The sequence below is a fragment of the Magnolia sinica genome, chromosome 5 (assembly GCF_029962835.1).
Source record: "Magnolia sinica isolate HGM2019 chromosome 5, MsV1, whole genome shotgun sequence".
Classification (NCBI taxonomy): Eukaryota; Viridiplantae; Streptophyta; class Magnoliopsida; order Magnoliales; family Magnoliaceae; genus Magnolia; species Magnolia sinica.
This window is the reverse complement of record NC_080577.1, coordinates 68918409-68936487: the sequence shown is the minus strand read 5'-3', so window position 1 is coordinate 68936487 and position 18079 is coordinate 68918409. Positions and strand designations below refer to the sequence as shown.

The 18079-nt window shown below is 37.7% G+C and overlaps 1 long non-coding RNA gene across 7 annotated transcripts; it reads right to left on the bottom strand.

Annotated features, from left to right (window-relative positions):
- Positions 1–368: 368 nt before the first annotated feature.
- LOC131246120 (uncharacterized) lies at positions 369–17308 on the bottom strand. 7 transcript variants are annotated; one of them, XR_009171182.1, is made up of 7 exons: positions 16220–17308; positions 6246–6333; positions 4607–4730; positions 4109–4451; positions 3607–3788; positions 3467–3518; positions 369–666 (listed from the first exon to the last, which is right to left on the bottom strand). It is a non-coding gene; the product is annotated as an uncharacterized LOC131246120 (long non-coding RNA). The 7 variants fall into 7 exon arrangements; XR_009171185.1 differs by having other exon boundaries at positions 3697–3788; XR_009171181.1 differs by lacking the exon at positions 369–666 and having other exon boundaries at positions 2937–3518.
- Between the last annotated feature and the right edge of the window lie 771 nt (positions 17309–18079).

Below are 18079 nucleotides of genomic sequence, written 5' to 3'. Positions count from 1 at the left end.
TTTTCAGTCTTCATAAATTATGATTACACATTGAATGGTCTGAGTAGATTTTTGGGCCCTAAGAAAAAAGAGTGGGCGTTGCTGCCATAGCTCCTGTTTAAAAAGAGGTCTCAGTAGATTTTTCACTCACGAGCTGTTGGACCAGTTTAAGGTCTACCCAGTGGATAACTTGTTATGTGTTTGTGAAATTGTTGGCCCCACCACAAGGATCACCTAGTGCAAACATCATCCTATCCACTCATCAAGTGACCCTACTGTAGAAAATAGTGTATAGCCATTGATAAATAACAAAACAAAAGTGTAGACATTTGATGAGTTATAAAAAACAATGTGTGGCCACTTGATGAGTAATAGAAAACCGTGTAGCCATTAGAACTTGTCCATTAGGTAGAAACCTGTGGTCCAATAGTGGACTTAAACCTTAGAAAGGAATTTTACCGATGCCAACCTTTATTTTATTTTATTTTTTTTAAAGGAGATGGAAGAGAAGTTCACCCTTGATTTTTAAAGAGCACACCATGATGATTATATGAATTTCACTCCAGCCATTATAATAACCATAGACATTATTCCATATTATATACATATAAGTATAATCATCTCAATAACAATGAAGGAATAGCAAGCTCCAACAACTCTTACATGCACCCTGCTACTAAACGCATCCTGAAAAAGTATAAATTATTTGTATGAACAAACCACAGCTCGTGAGTCTACAACGTGCGAGTAAAACACGGCTTATCAAGGTGTTCCTTTAAAGACATCCAAAACAACCATAGGCACGTTATCATAGGTGAGCATGCTATCAATCAAGCATGCTATTATAGCTAGACAGAATATGATGAACATGTCATCAATGTTAGGCATGCTATGAAAAAGGAATGATGAAGTTGGCGTGTGGAAAAAGACTACCAGATTGGGCCATCTAGAGCAATGGGATTTTGGGCTATAAGGGTTATAGGTTTTGGGGTAAACCAAGGCATTACTTGATATACCTTTATCTTGAATATTTTTGGAATGTCATTGAGCTTCAAGTCTTCAAAATTATCTCCATCATGGATGGGGCTCACCCGACTCGACGACTCATGACTCACGCTAAGTGACAAACTGGTGCATTTATAGAGAGGAACCGACAATGACGGCTAGGGGAAGGTGGGAAAGAGGGAGAGATCAGGGGGTGCTCAGGTGGGCCCCACTGGTGTTCATGTGAAGCCACCCGAGTTACCCCATGCTAGGTCCCAAAAATAACCCTCCACATTCAAGTGGAGAACACAATCAAAGAGAGGATGCAGGACAACACTCACCCTCCAAACTATTTCCGTATGTGTGGCCCACCTGAATCACATATGAGCCTGCGGTTTTTTGCCTCGGGCCTACATTTTGGTCTCTCATATAATGTTTGGAGTGGAAGTTTCTCTCCCAAATTTTCCTTTGTTGTGGCCCACCTTTAATCATAGGTTGGCCTGATTTTTCAGTCTTATGAATTACACATTGAATGGTCGGAGCGGATTTCAAGTACACATCACGGTGGGACCCTAGGAAATCAAGGGTGGGCATTTGTCTCATAGTTGTGTACGCTGTTGCATTTAGAAAAAAAAAAAAAAAAAACAGAGATTGTCTAGGGTCCAACAGATTGCACCATAGTTTCAGGTCCACCACTCCACCTAATGGATAATTTCCTACCTGTTAAGTTCTTATGAAATCCAAACCTTCTAATAAGTTGGCCCCACCATGAGGATCACCTAGTGCAAACATCATCCTATCGACTCATCAAGTGACCAATACTATAAAAATAGTGTATAGCCAATGGTAAATAATAGAAGAAAATTGTGGCTACTTGATGAGTGGATAGGGATAATTTTCATGAAAAATGTTGCTCATTGTGGGTTCAATCCATTGAACATCCCGGAGGTCCCATTCACGTGATAAATAATAAGTTATACATGAGGAAGACCAGACTTGTACCCTCACAAGGATTTTTATGGATGCCAACCTTGATTTTTTATGGGGCCCATAGTGATGTATATGTGAGATCCACTCCGACCATCAGATGTGTAATCACACATTAAACAAAGAGAAAAAAGAAACTAGGTTGTAATTAAGGTGGGGCACACCAATGGAAAGAGTTGGGAGAGACATCCACCCTTGATTTTTTACATGGCACACAATGACCAACCATTAGATGAAACACCAAAAATTAGACCGTAGACCCAACATTTAGGCCCATATATATGTTACAAAATTGCCCTTCCAAATCCTAATTAGTCCACTCGGGGCAATAGTATTGTACATAGTTCAAATCAGCCATGATTGAAAAACAGGCTTGAATTTTAAGCCTAAGCCCAGCCCAAAAGCCCAACAGGTAGTGTTGCAAATGGGATGGGTTGGGTTAGGTGTCTAGGCACGCCTCGTACCTGACCCATTTAAGAATCCACTTGGAATTTTGGACCTAGCCCTCACCCATTAAAATTCAGGCCAGTTTAGGTTAGGTTGAAATAAAAAAGAGTTGGCCCACTAATTTAATAGGTCAAAACTGGCCACTTATCCAAATTTGACATGTTTATCACATAGGTCACATTAAAGTCAATAGGGATGCCAATGGGTACCAAACAATAAATCAGGGAGAGTTGGGTCCAAACAATAAATTTATCCATACTTTTCTTCTTTATTTTGTTTTGGGCTTTAGGTTGAGTCAAGCTGGCTCATCTAGCTCAACCCATTAAAAACCTATGTAGGTAGGTAGGGTTCAACCCAAGCGTAACCCATTATTTAAACAGACAAATTCTAAACCTAGCCCATTAAAATTTGGGCCAGTTTAGGTTAGGTTGAAATCAAAGCAACCGACCCATTAATTTAATGGGTCGATATTGGCCTCTTATCCAAATCTGACCCAATTTATCACAGGGCGATAAAGTTGATAGGGATGCCAATGGGTACCCTATGAAACCGACCCAATTTTAATGAGCTCAGGTTCAATCAATTGGACCGAAGAAATCATGTTGAGTTTGGGTGCAGACAATAAATTTATCCATACTATTGTTCTTTATTTTGTTTTGGGTTTTGGGTCGAGGCAAGCCAGGTTATCTAGCTCAACCAATTAGTAACCTATGTAGGGTTATCTGGCTCAACCCAGTAGGTAGGTTCAACCCCAGCCTAACCCATTATTTAAATGGACAAATTTCTAGCTCGAAGCCCAACCCACTACCCAATAAGTTTGGCTTGAACCCACCTCAAAAATAGGTTGGGTCTGTTAACACGCAGGCCAACCTGACTTAGGCCCAAGGCCAACCCATTTTAAATTAAAGCTAGGCCCATCAATGGGTCTATATTAGGCCCAAGTCCAACCCATTCAGGTTGGGACTCAAACCCAGAGGCCAATCTGGCATGTTCCTTCCTAATGCAAGGTACAATTTTAACTAGGAAAATAAATAGCAATCAAAGGTCAAAAGTGAAGTGGTTTCCTTACCTTTGTTAATTATTTCATACCCCATTTGCCTTCATGCTCTTTGGTAGAGTCACTAGAAAATAAAAAGAAAAAGAAAAAGAAAAAGAAAAGTGAAAAACAACAGGAACTGTAAGTAGTTGCTTTGACAAACAATTGATTACCTGAAAGTGGCAATGCTGCATCAAACCGCATTCATTGGCAGCCACATGTTCATCTACCCCCATTACAATAATTGATAAGAGTATTCATACCTTCCAATCATGGGCCAGCCAACAAGAGTTTTCCCATATGCAATAGTGAAGTTGAGCATTTTCGCTTTTCATCTCTCAAAAGCAAAGGCATCCTGAAATAAGCACGCATATATAATTAAAAAAGAAGAAAAAAAATCATTACCAAGAAACAAGTTAAGCATAAACTAGTTAAAATATGTTCCCATATGCAGTGTGGCTCCAGATTGCAACTATCTTGCTTGAAGTTGGACTTAAGAGACCGATAACTAGTACTACAATTTCAGAGTTACTTCCTCATCACTTTTGTTCTAATTCATGAGGCACTGTTCATGATTGTCTCATTCTTTCATATTAACTCTACATTCCTAGTTTCATTGTCTTTTTTTTTCCTTTTCATAAGATCAGTGCAATGAGAAGTTTACTGTATAATTACCTTTTTTTAATAGAGGAACTGGAGGTTTGTCTTCCCTGGGTTGAGGGTACCATTCAATCAGCACCCTTTTTCCCTCTACAACCTGACGAATATGTGGGTACATATTCATTGCCATCCTTGAATGGAAATTCCCACCAGCCTTGAATGCATTCAACATGGTCTGACAGTTTGCAAGATGCACAAAGATCCGAAGCTCCAGCTATATGCTAAAATTTGTTTCCATAATCAGATCTAATGTGGCAATTTTAAAATTCACTAATTGCCTCGCTGACTCAGCTAAGTCAGCCTGGTTTCGACGAGCTCCAATTACCGGCCTGAACTCAAATCTTATACAAAAAGGGCCCTGTGGATCAATTTTTATATTTTTTGGTGAGCTTGCAATTGACTTGGCTAAATTGTACTCAGAAATCAGGAAACAAGTTGAGTCTGTAATGACAACTATCACATGATTCAGTTCACAAATGAAAACACAGAGGATAATAAAGAGCGGAATGGGACCTTACTGCAGGTGAAGATTACATCCTGCAACGGAGAGCAAATGCTACCAGGGGCTCTGGGTTATCAATAAAATATTTTCTCTGCTCCTCTGATATCTTGAATTTATGAAGGATAGAACCAAAACCTGACAAGAGATGCATAATAGTACGAGCAATGTCAAGCTAAGAAAAATATGTAGAAAATGCATACATGAGACTCAGAGAAAACAACAATCCCCACCATGTCTCCTCCATTAAATATACATATAAATAGACACACAAACACTTAGCATATCCTTACATAAATATCGACTCATACATATAGAGCACAAAACGAGGTATCCATTTAAATAGAAAGACATTAAGGATATGTTTGGGTGTATGTAGAAACTAGAGATGTAGGTAGGCAGGATGCTTTCTGTCAAATAATATCATTTGTCTCAGATCCTAATTGATGTGCAATGGATATGATTTGGGGTACAAAATGTAGTTCTGGGTTATCACATAGCCACAAATGCTCAGCAGAATGGAATATCTGTCTCTTTTTCTTGTTTGTCTCTGCTGCATGGTCCTGAGTTTGGTGTTGAAAGTTCATGATTAGCTTCCAGTTTTGGACTACATATATTCTAAATTCAAGGGTCCATTTGGATGCACTATCAAATTTGAAATTGTAGGCATGATGAAGAAGAAGTAACCAAATTGAAGGATCCTTCTTTAGCATTAATATTAGACCGTTAAAAATAAAAATAAAAAGTCCAACAGTCTTCCACAAATAAGCCTTACAACCATCCCATATGGTTTGTACATAGCCATAAAAAGTCCAATAAATCGCCGCTTTTGGTGATCCAATTGGATTTGTACAGGCCGCACTACAGTTGGATGATTGATTTCGGTCTGATCTTCCACTGGCCAGTTGTGACCTGTATGGCCCATCTCAGGATCCCTTTTGACAGATGGGTGGCTTGTATGTTACATAAGCCCTGTGTTTCAGTTACCAAAGCTATATATTTGATGGGTTCCAATGTGGATGGTCTATACAACCAATATACCCTAGATTGGAAGATCATATCCATTGGATCTCTGGTTTTTGTCTTGGCTGAATGTGGATCGTTGCTGCACTTATTTTCTCAATAGCACGTGCTGGACACATATTGAAGGGTTAGGATTTTCCCATATGGGGGGATTTTTGCTGCATGGGCCATCGCAAAGTGGATCCATCCAGGCATACCAACAGTTTGGACCAATAAACCAAGGGATCCCACTTGTACAAAGTGAAAAATTAACCTGAGCTTACTGTTAACCTCTTTCCTAGATGAATAATGCTACAAGAAAATAAAACAAGGCATAATTTACAGCAATGTGCATTAATGAATCCATGTGTAGAACTATTTCAGAAATATCGACCTTTTCATTATAGGTCGATAAGTTGGAATTGAACCCACAACCTCAAGGTCACAACATGAATAACCCCCCAGTGGAGCTATGGGCCCAACACCAATTAAACAAATGGTTTGCTGGACCTCAAATCAAACAACCAAATGGTTTGCCCAAAAAAAAATAAAAAAATGGGAGTCATGAAATACTCAATAATGTTATTCCTCATACCGCAACACAAATGTCAAATTCAAAAGGCTTACCGACTAGAGAAATAGAGCACAAACCTGCAAATACGGTCTTCTAGCCGACAACCGTCCAGTCTCAGTATAGATATTTAAACAACAATGAACACACCCCAGAAATGTGACTTCCCTGTGGCCATAAGAAATCAACATCATCGGGGGAGTTACCTCATAAATGTAAAGGTGACATCTTCTTCTTCTTCTTTTAAAAGATCAAGCTGAAAACATCTTCTGAAAGTAGAATTAAGAAATCTAAAGAGAAAAGGAATATTAGAATGTCATAGCCATGTAAGAGTCAAAATCTGTTCATTGCATTTCGAGTAGTTGTTGTCAACAAGGCCTAGTATAAGGATCTGGACTAAGAAGAAAAATAATGTCTACCACTACGTACCAGCAACAACCGTCATGATGAGTGGTTCAAAGACTGAAACAACAGCAGAAAGAAGTGCCTGAAATGTTCATTCTATTTTATAACATTTAATGGCAGATATAAAATTTTCTATTATGTAGTGACCATTGTTTAAGGTGTGTTTGGTTGCACCAAATCAGAAATCTCATTATATTCAATGACTAATCAGTCTAATTTGGTGCAGAATTTCATGACATTTGATGCAAACAAATACACCCCTAGGAGAAGCCATGTTTTCAATTCTGCAATGACCATTGTTTGGGTAACCATTTTCTTTCTTTCTTTCACTCTCTCTTTCTTTTTCTTTTTTTCCCCCCTGATGAATGGTAAACTCGGAAGGGAAAGAAAAAAAAAAAAAAAGGATACAGAAACTGAAACAGCATGGTTACACTGGAAACTAACACAAACCCCCCAACCCATTACCAGGAAAGCACACTAAGGTCCTGTTTGGTTTTGTATAAATGCATGTAAATGGTGGTAAAATTATAATTCTAACAAGTTCTTGCTGTTTGCAATAGAGTCAAAATTTGAACTCGAAAACCAAGCAAAACTAAAATCTCGTAACAGGTGGCCCCACCATGATGTATGTGTTATATCCATGCCATCCATTCATTTTTTAAAGATCATTTTAGGGCATGCGCCCAAATATGAGGCAGATCCAAAGTTCAAGTGAACCACACCACAGAAAACAATGGATTTTTGAACACCTACAATTGAAAATTTATTGTGGACAACAAAGGTTTTGGATCTGCCTCATTTTTGGACTCATGCGCTAAAATGATTTGACCAAAATGAATGGACAGCGTGGATAAAACATATACATCAACGAAGCATGGGGCAAAGCGACAACAAGTTGGGTGCAAGAGCAGGAAGCGTCTCTTTCAAGATTTTAGCAAGTTAAAAAACAATTAGAAAGCTAAAGCATGAGTCCAGAGAGTGCTTCAAAGCAGGAGCGTCACCTGGTTAGAAGGATCTTGCAACTAAAAGTGGACTACGAAGCAGGAAAACAACAAGCCTTGTATGAAGGGCTAACAATGACAGATTTCTATTGCATGCCTTTTCTCTACCTAATTATGCAGATAGCATCCTATTTCTTCTGTTAAAAGGCAAATTTTGTAAAATAGCAAATAGAATTGCATTATGCCTGGAACAAAGAAATTGCCTACATATTCTGCTTTTCAGTTAGAGTGAACTCAACCTCATTGGCACCACATATAATATGCATAAAATTAATTCTCAACACACTACGTATTTCCCAGATCCAATCAATGATGCATCCTAATCTCCGGGCAACTGTTCACCACTTCAATGAGTATGAAGTAGTCATATTCACAAATAAATTAAAAAAAACAAAAAAAAAAAACAAGAAGAAATAGCATTGATAGAAAATGGACATCAAACAATAAACAACAATATCAACATCCTATCTATCATTAACATGTCAGTATTATCCATAACAAGAGCGATAACATAGGAAAAGTAACATGTTCACTAAGTAAACAAAAAAAAAAATCCATACAAGGAGAACCAAGAGAACTTGACAAACAACTGAGGTCCCGAAATTCTGATGACATTAGTAACGGGGAAACATCTAGAAGAGCTGCAGCTCTTGGCAGAATGTTCTTTCCAAACAAAGTACAAGCAGCAACAAATGCGAGTAGCAGCCACTCTGTTGAACTATGGGAACCAAACTGACTCCCATGGTTTAGCAAGAGGATGCTTCAATACATCTATATTAGCAACAAACACCTAAAGGTTGCAACTGATAAATATTCAGCTTCTTTTAGGGATGGACCTGAGCCAGCCAATAACACAAAATGAAGTTTCCCTCACTGACAGCTCCAACAGCTCCTAGTGCACTCAAAAACGATAGTTTTACTGATCCACCTTCATGTTCCCAAGATGCAAAGACCTAACAGGTATGCAAAATCGATCGGATCTGGGTCTGGGTCTTCAAAACTAGATCTTATTTCTACAAGAACCGAATCTAGTTAGCTCAGTTCACATATGGGTCTAGGAATTGACTCGAATCTAATCTGTTGAAAGCCTCATAAACAACATTCTCCAAGAGGTTTGCTAAGTCCATGCGTATATAAGGTTTGTGTCGTCTACAAAACTAGACTTGAACCCAACAAGAATCAATCCTGGTTAGCTTAAGGCATGGGAACTAGGAACTGACCCAAACCCAACCTGTTGTTAGCCCTTTCAACAAGGTTCTTGAAGAGGTTTTGCTAAGCCCACGCGTCAATAAGGCATATGTCATCTTCAAGGCATTGCATATGTAGACCAATGGAATATAAAAGCTATCCATCAACTAAGGTTTGACCGTCAAGATATTCATTCTAATGGGTATCCTGAGGGGTACCTAAACTCGATTTGATGAACTAGATTAGGGCCTAGTAAAAACCAGTTCCGGTTGGCTAGGCACGGGAACTAGCAACTGACCCGAATCCAACCTGTTGACAGCCATTTAAAGAAAGTTCTCCAAAAGGTTTGTAATGCCCATGCATGGATAAGGCATGTCGTCTATAAGGCATTGCATGTGTAGACCAATGGAATACAAAAGTTCTCCATCAAGTAGGTTTGACTGTCAATATATTATCAATAAAAAATCAGGCTTATGGACTCACGAAGGGTGTCATGGTTATATACTACTTCATATTAAAAACTCAATAGTGACAGTTTCATAAAAATCATATCTCCTTTTTAGACCTTCATGAATTTAAAAGTGTTTTCATTATCAACAATATCGGCTAATATATCCCACGATATATCTTGTATCCCATGCATGCATCCCATGATATATCTTGTATCCCCACGTATGCGATACGAAACGCACAGTTGATATATATCCCACCAGATTGATTTGATGAACCTTTTCGATTTTCAATCTTTTTTTGGTTTTAAGTCATGTTAAATTAGTGTCAAATTGTTACAAATCTATTGTTACAAATCTATGATTCTTCATGTTTTGCATGAAAAATCATGAATTTGGAGTTTCGATTTTGAGACTCAGGGGAGATGGGCTAAGTTATGGAAAATTGAAAAAATAAAAACAAAAATTTCCTAATTTCTCACAAATTGGTTGCAATCATTATATCCAAACACAAAATCAAACATGTAACTAGCCTAATTTAGTGATTCTTGGTAATTTGGGGATTTCTCAGAGAAAACTTATTTTTTAATTACAAACTAGATATACACTTGAGGTAGAAAAATTCACGTTTAATTTGAGTAAGAAACAACTTAAAAAACCTTTTAGTCTTGGAAATATCAATGCGTTCAACATAGTACATAACATAACAAAACTAACAAGTTCAAGCAGTTGGGTCAGCATCTACCACCTAGACATATGACAGCCCCCCCCCCCCCAAAAAAAAAAAAAAAAAAACTGTGGATGGAAGCAACATTACAAAGAATGTTCTTTGTGATTGGGATTGACATTGTCTCTTATGGGTGGAGCCTTCCCACATTAACCAAGAACAAAGACCAGCCAATTTATCTGATTTTAATAAATAGTTTTAATGGGCCTGGCTAAGGTAGCCACATAGGAGGGTAACATTGACATTACTCATATTCCAAGTTCCGAACCTAGTCATGCCTAGTTTGTGACAAGGTTAATTATATTTTTAAATAGGATTGGTAAGCCACATGCACTTAAGGTAGCCCATTTACACACCATGCATGTGGCAAAGAGGTACACATGTTTGTAATCTACCATCTACCGGTTGGTATTGACCATGTAATTGTCCATACTCAACCTTGCAACTAGAAACCATGGTTGGAAGATCAGTGGTTACCTTGGTGGGTACCCACATGCAATCAAATCCAGGTCCAAGCCCTAAAAGAATGAAACTTCAAAGTAAAAGGGTACAAGTACTCTAGGTCCCGACCTAATATGCCCATTCATAAGAATGGCGCTTTGTTAAAGTAACATATGAGCCATTGAAATAAGAATTACCAACAATCTTCTAGGACCCGACCTAATATGCCCATTCATAAAAATGGCGCTTTGTTAAAGTAAAATATGAGCCACTGAAATAAGAATTACGAACAATCTTCTAGGACCCAACCTAATATGCCCATTCATAAGAATGGCGCTTTGTTAAGGTAAAATATGAGCCACTGAAATAAGAATTACCAACAATCTTCTAGGACCCGACCTAATATGCTCATTCATAAGAATGACACTTTGTTAAAGTAAAATATGAGCCACTGAAATAAGAACTACCAATAATCAACTCGATTAGCGAGTATATCATTGGAGCTTCATATGACTTTGCCAAACTATTTACAAAAATTGAAAATTTAAGACGCATTGCAATTTCATATAAGCAATTTCAATGTAAAATTGAAGATAGTTAATATTGAGACCACATCAAATTCAACAATGCTTACTGTATTCAATTTGCATGATGTCCCATGATGTTGGTCAATACAATATGTTAGTCTACCATAGCTTAAGATTTTGACCAAGTGTAATTTATGCAAGTTTATTATAATCACATTAGCTAACTTTTCAAGCGCTTCACATGAAGGTGTCATAGCCAATTGGAAAATGCAATGAACTCAATGTGCTACATATCATCCCGGTGTGGTACAAAAATGTCATTTCATTTGCAAAACTCGAAATATGATGAACTTGATCAGGTCAAATGAAGTCAAGTTATATAATTAGGAGGGCCACTTCTTTAAGGGTTGAAGTTAGAAGCCAATCTACGGTTCATATTAAACATGGCTTAAGGGTTAGTTAATTTAGGAGACCTTAAGGGCTGATTGGTGTTGGAATTTGTGGTTTGTTGGCATTCAAAAGCTTTTTTTTCTCGTATATAGTGTGGAATTGAATCGCTACCTCAGCCAGTTTAAGTCCCAACAATTAATGGCATAGCTGCTAATGAAGAGGCATACTTCATGCTCCACAACAAATGAGTCAAGTTTAGAAAAAACCCCATATCTATAAACACAGGCGTCAAATAAACACATCAATAGGGGAATTAATATTTTATATTAGAAGGAAATCAAGAATAGAAAATTAAAAAATAGGAATTTCTGGTATAAAAAATATAAAACATCACATCTATAGTTGTGTCCAATTGTCTGTATACCTCTGATTTGGGAGTAAAGATAGTCTAAAACCTTCCAGCCCAGAATGCTTGACCTCCTGCGCCAAGTCGATCTTTTAGGCTTGGCTTCGTGGCTTCGTCCAGGAATCGAAGCTTCTATGACGAGTCGCTTCTCCACTCTCTCTAGCAGACAAAGCTCTTCGAGCTTCCCTATGAGTTTAGTATCCCTACTTAAGAAACATAGACTGCAAGATCCCATGAAAGTTACACATTTTGGATCATCCAATTTTGGATTTTAGTTAAAATTGTTTCCTAGATTAAGTTGTGGCCATTTGGTTTATATCTAACCTTTATTAAGGGTTAAGTTATGGAAAAGCCTTAAGACAACATAGATTCCCCATGCTCATGTCTTGAGCATAGATTCCCCATGCTCGTGTCGTGGCATGCTCGACATGGGAAACCCTAGATATTTGAAGGATCTGAATATGAAACATCTAGTTTTGAGTACTATGCATAGCCATATTAAAAACAAAGGAAGAAAAACATTTTGTAATGAGAAACGACTACATAAGACGTTGGGTGTGGAGTGGTGTTTAGAACATAGAGTTCAGCTTGCATTTTCTCTTAGGATGAAGATTTTTGCCCATCTACACCAAAATAGATGTCATTGGTAGTGCTAGCTATAAGAAGATTTTTTACTTTTGGATGACCATACTTTCAAAAATTCTAACGAGACACTAAATCTGGGGATTAAAGCTCCTAAGATTAGGAAGGGACAAAATAAAAATAAAAAAATGAACACAGCGAACAAACCCCAACCCATTGCCCCTGTGCCCCCCATCTAGCGTAATCCATTTGGTTAATCAAGCTCTACCTAAGGAATCATCTCTTAAACCAGCTATTTTCTAACTAAATCCCAAACCTACAGCTGCTTCTCACCTAAAAGCGCAAGACTGTTGAATGAATCCACCACCTTATTGCACCTACGATTTACCTAAAGAATGCGGGCTAGAAAATACTTCTTCAAATGCTGCATAAGGCTTACCTAAAAGCTAAAGAATTTGCTCACAGGACTGCTAAATAAATCCGCCTTATTTCACCTACCATTTATCTATTGCACCTACCATTTATCTAAAGAACGTAGGCCAAATAGACAACCAACATAATCCCATGACACGTTTCATCATTATAACTTGGGCCTTCTTAGATTTACAAACAGTAGGAAATCAAGTATGCTGGAGAAGAACCTTTAAACATTTGAACATCTTCTGTTAGACAAGGGGAAAAAGGATAGAAAAGATTATAGATTTAAGGCTGGACTAAGGAACTAAGAATGACTAGAAAAGGAAAAGAGGAAAACCTGAAAGACTGCTTGCCATGTTTAGACCAATTTTGGCTACCAAGTGCCAACCATATATCCCAATTCATAAGGCTTGCTTTGCTTTTGAGTTCGTATGTTGGCCATAAGAGATTTCTCACAATTTTCTCCATGGTGTTGATAATTAATGCCGAAATACAGATGACCATAAAATTATAAATGGGAATGTTAGCAAGAACAAGCTTTACAAGAATAAGCCTTTCAGCGAAAGAAGTTTACCTTTCCTTTCAACAATTTTAGGTCTGAACAAATCTAAAAGAGATTAAAAAGAATCTTCTACATGGGGCACTAAATAAGAGGGGCAAATGAGAGAATGTGATGTTCTTATTTGAATATGCTAGCTTATGGGGAGAGTAAATCATTTTCTCATCAATCACTTCGTTATTCTCAATAACCGAGGCCCATATTACAGATTTTCTTCGTCATTCTCAATAACCTAGGCCCATATTACAAATTTTCTTTGAATAGTATTCCAATCCCTTTATTATTTTTTTCAACTCTTTTTAATTTTTTTTCGCGTTTGAAGTATGTGTTTTTTTTTCTTCTTCTTTTTTTATAGGAAAATCCAATGAATTCTTTTTGAAATTTGGGCATTCAACATTTTCTTCTTTGTTTTGACATTTTACGATGATCATTGGAGTAAACAATTTTTATAGAAGGCAATGATGCTTTAAAACTTAAGAAACTTACATGGTATCATCAACCCTTGCATAAAATTCTGACGTTAATGCTTACCGCTACTAGCAAGGTTTGACTAAACATTTAATCCATGATTAATAGATACCTCAATCCTCTTAATTACCTCCTCAAGGAATTCTAATATTTTACTATTTAATTCCCCTAATCACTTTGAGTATAGAAGTTTAGATTGGAATATAAGGATCAAAGGATTTGATATATTGATTTTATTGATCATCTTTTAGTAGTCTTTTCTTATCAATTTATTTTTTAATTCTTCAAATTTCCCCAGTTATTCTAGCGCGGAATCCTTTTGTAGTTTGTTGATGATGCTCAATATTTGACTATTTTAAATCATGCCCCAAAATTTTCAATGAGAAAAACTTTTTCGGAGTAACTTCCTAATCCACGTGGTGTCCTTCTATTCGAGTCTACCATCGTCTTTAAGTTAGAGCCTTATCATTCTTATTTGTCTTAATCCTAACTTTGATTCTACCATTAAATCACCCTTGTGTAAAGTAGTGTGTGATTTTGCCTATTAGAAATAGTCCAATAGAAAGGAAGTCGTGTGCACGCTCATAGGACCTTATCCCATCCCCTTCGTCAGTGAGAGAATGCAATTGAGGTTACGATTTCTGTATTGTGAGGATTAAAAAACTTTCCCAGAAACACTTAAGGGTCTTTTAATATTAGTGTACTTCTATTTTCATTCTTTTCATTTCTTTACTTTTACACCCTTTTTTTAATTCCATCACACTTTGCAATAGAGGAAGATCCAAAAGGCTCACTTCCCACTAAGGCTTAAAACTGCAATGGTAACGACATAGGGAATACCCTTGCCCCAGATTACGGCGAGCAAGCTCTCTCTCTCTCTCTCTCTCTCTCTCTCTCTCTCTCTCTCTCTTCTCAATGTTTTTTTTTTTTTCCCTTCCTTCTTATCACCTTGGTCAATAGTTGAAGGTTCCAAAAGGCTCACTTCATACTAAAGACAAATAACAATGGTAACGGCATTAGACTATAATCCTGTCTTAGATTGCTCAATCTTCTTGTTCCTTTTTCAAGTCTTTTTTTTTTCTCTCTTCTATACTCCTTGCCCTTCTAATTTTGCTACAATATGGTTAATACCTTACTCGTGTTTTTGGGAAGTGAAGCCTCATATCTTTCGAATCCTTAGATCTAAGTTGAAGGTTCCAAAAGGCTTACTTCATTTTTATTTTTATTTTTCTTTTCTTCTTCTTCTTTTTCATTTTATTTTTATGTTCTTCTTATTTCTTGTTTTCGTTTTGTATTTTTTGCCTCATTAAAGCTTAAAACAAACGAAAGAATTTAGTTATGGCTCATTTCAATTTACATTCCTTCATTCTTTCTTTCTTTTTTTAGAGGGAGAGAGAGAGAGACAACTGAAATTTTATTATAAGTGCATAATCGAGTAATATGAAAGGTTAGATAATTGAAAACAAGACAACTGTAGATGACCAATGAACCAAGTATGTAAAAGGTTTTGATCCACTTAAATGGGCCAAGCATGTCAAAGGTTTGGATCACATGAAACGGGTTGAATCATCTCAACAGTTTGCATCTCTATAAAAATAAAAATAATAAAAATCATCTCAAAATTTTATATAATATTTTTTTCAAGATGATCATACAAGTTATTAGCTATTAGCTATTACTTGGAACAACTAACAAGAAGATGCAATACTTTTTTTGTTTTTATTTCTTCTTTGTAAAAAAAATAAAAAGTAAAAAATTTAATTAATGCATTATTTAAAGAATTGTCCGAAGGAATTACAAATAAGAACCGACCATTAAAACTATATATGGGACCAACCATGGTATTCAAAATCAGTTACATAACAGCCGTTACAGAGAAATGGGCTATAACAGTCCTGTAATAGTTTTTATTTTTTATTTTTTATTATTTTTTTTAAATTTTAAAGAGAGCCATAATGGCCGATACAAGGGCCGTAACGGCCGTTATGGCCTGTATCATAACGGTAACGGTGGTGGCCATTACGACCACCGTTACCGTTTTGGAACACCTTGGGACCAACTCAAGAGTTAACGGAAGAAAAGCAATTTGAAGCCTCTGCCCAGAAGGAGCTAATAAGACTTTCAACTCTAAAAATGACAGAGGAAGACAATTCACTAATATTGTTGAAAGTGTGTTTGTTTCTTTCCTTCCAAATAGCCCAAATGATCGCAACAAAGCAAGGCTCCATAAAACTTTTCCTTTTCAACCAAATGGACTCTTAGTCTCCAGGCCTCAAAAAGTTGTCGAATATTAGCATCAACCAAGCCACATTAAACTAATCCAAATACCATCCTCGTACAACCAAAAACATAGGAGCAATTGATGAGGAGATGCCTAACACATTCAACATCAGAAAGCATAAGCAACAACCACCAACAATCAACATATTTCAACGACAAAGGCAGTTAATTATCCAGATATGATCCTGTCCCACAAGCCATGCAAAACCCATACCCATCTGGTTGAAAAATCCTCCTGCTAGAGATTCGTTGCTAAACGGCTGTCTAACGCCCTCCAAACTTCACTGGTACCAGAGTGGAGGACGATCTCCATCACACACCCACACCCTGCATCGCTGCCTCACTCCGTAGCCGGAATCGAAAACCGACGCCAACCCCGGGTGTTGTTGCTGTCAAAGAACCAAAACCCTTCATCATCTATACCACCCATTGCGATCAAATGTGACGAGGGGTTCTGCTGCGGCTGCCACCTCTCAGTTCAGGGTCATAACCGATGCAAAAATCAAAGGGGTGCAACCCTCACGATCAAATCAGGGCCATAATCTTCATCCACTCTCACAATTGAATCAGGAGACAAAACCCTCAATGCCTATCATCATCTCAATCAGGGCCGTAATCTCCATCCACTCTTGCGATCAAATTGGGAGCCGAAACCCTCAACGCCTCTCATCATCTCAATCAGGGTCATAATCTCCATCCACTCTCGCAAGCAAAACACCTTGACGCCTCTCATCATCTCAATCAGGGTCATAATCTTCATCCACTCTCGCAAGAAAAACACCTTGACGCCTCTCATCATCTCAATCAGGGCCATAATCTCCATCCACTCCCGCAATCGAATCGGGAGCTGAAACCCTCGACGCCTTTCATCATCTCAATCAGGGCCATAATCTCCATCCACTCCCGCAATCGAATCAGGAGCTGAAACCCTCGACGCCTCCCATCATCTCAATCAGGACCAAAATCTTCATTGTGATTAAGACCGGCCGGAAAACCCTCTTTTCGAATATCTCTCTCTTCGATTTCCTTTTAAGGAGGAGTAATAAAATGCCCTTACGAAAGAAAATCAAAGAATCACGAGAAATAGAGAGGCTACCCGCATTGATCATATAGCTCAGTGAAATTGCCAGCATAAAGACACCATCCCTTTGTAGAAGGCTCTGATTTCGCCTCTTTGCAGTCGGGATTGAAGCAGATCTTGGATGAAGAGGAGGACAGCGACATCTTTCGCTTCATAACCCTAGAAACGATCTCCATGGGAGAGGAGAGGAAGAAGAAAAGGAGAAGAAGCGAAAAGAAATGCGTGGAGAGACGGAGGAGGTGCCATGATTTGTAATCACGAGAGAGGGGAGAGAAAACGGAAAGAGGCAGAGGTTTTGTACGATTCTGACGAAATGGAAATTCAAAAATTAACAGTTAGAAGTTTCTTTTCATGGGGATATGTACCCGATAATTTCCTGAGGGTCATATTTTCCCAAATATTCTTCCCGGGTACGTGTCGTTCCAGTAGGAATCGGCTGGTGCACCACGCAATGATGTATTTATCGTATCCACACCGTTCATACATTTTGTCAGATCATTTTAGATATTGATCTCAAAAATAAATTATATCTAAAGCTTAATTAGACCACACCACAAATATCAGTGGGACAATGATTCTCACCATTAAAATATTCATAAGGCTACGTAACGTTTATTTTACATCCCTTCTACTCTTAAGGTCACAAAAATCTGTGTAATGAGGAAAAACAAATATCATATTGTTTCTAAATTTGTGTGATAGGGTTTCAATGATAGACGTTCAATCCCCCGTTACCTTTTACACGGTTGTCAACTTATTTTTGAATGTTTTATTTTCGCGTCTCATGAGTTGCACTGCCAATCGGCTTCCGCAGATTAGCTACCAACAGGTACTGTGGCCAGACTAGTTACTCTGTGAGCCCTATCGTGACGCATGTATTGTATCCATACCATCACCCATTTGGAGAAATCATATCAGGGTATGAGCCAAAGAATGTGTCGGCCAAATCTGCAGGGTCATGCAAATGCATAAGCCCCTTCGAGTTATTTAGAA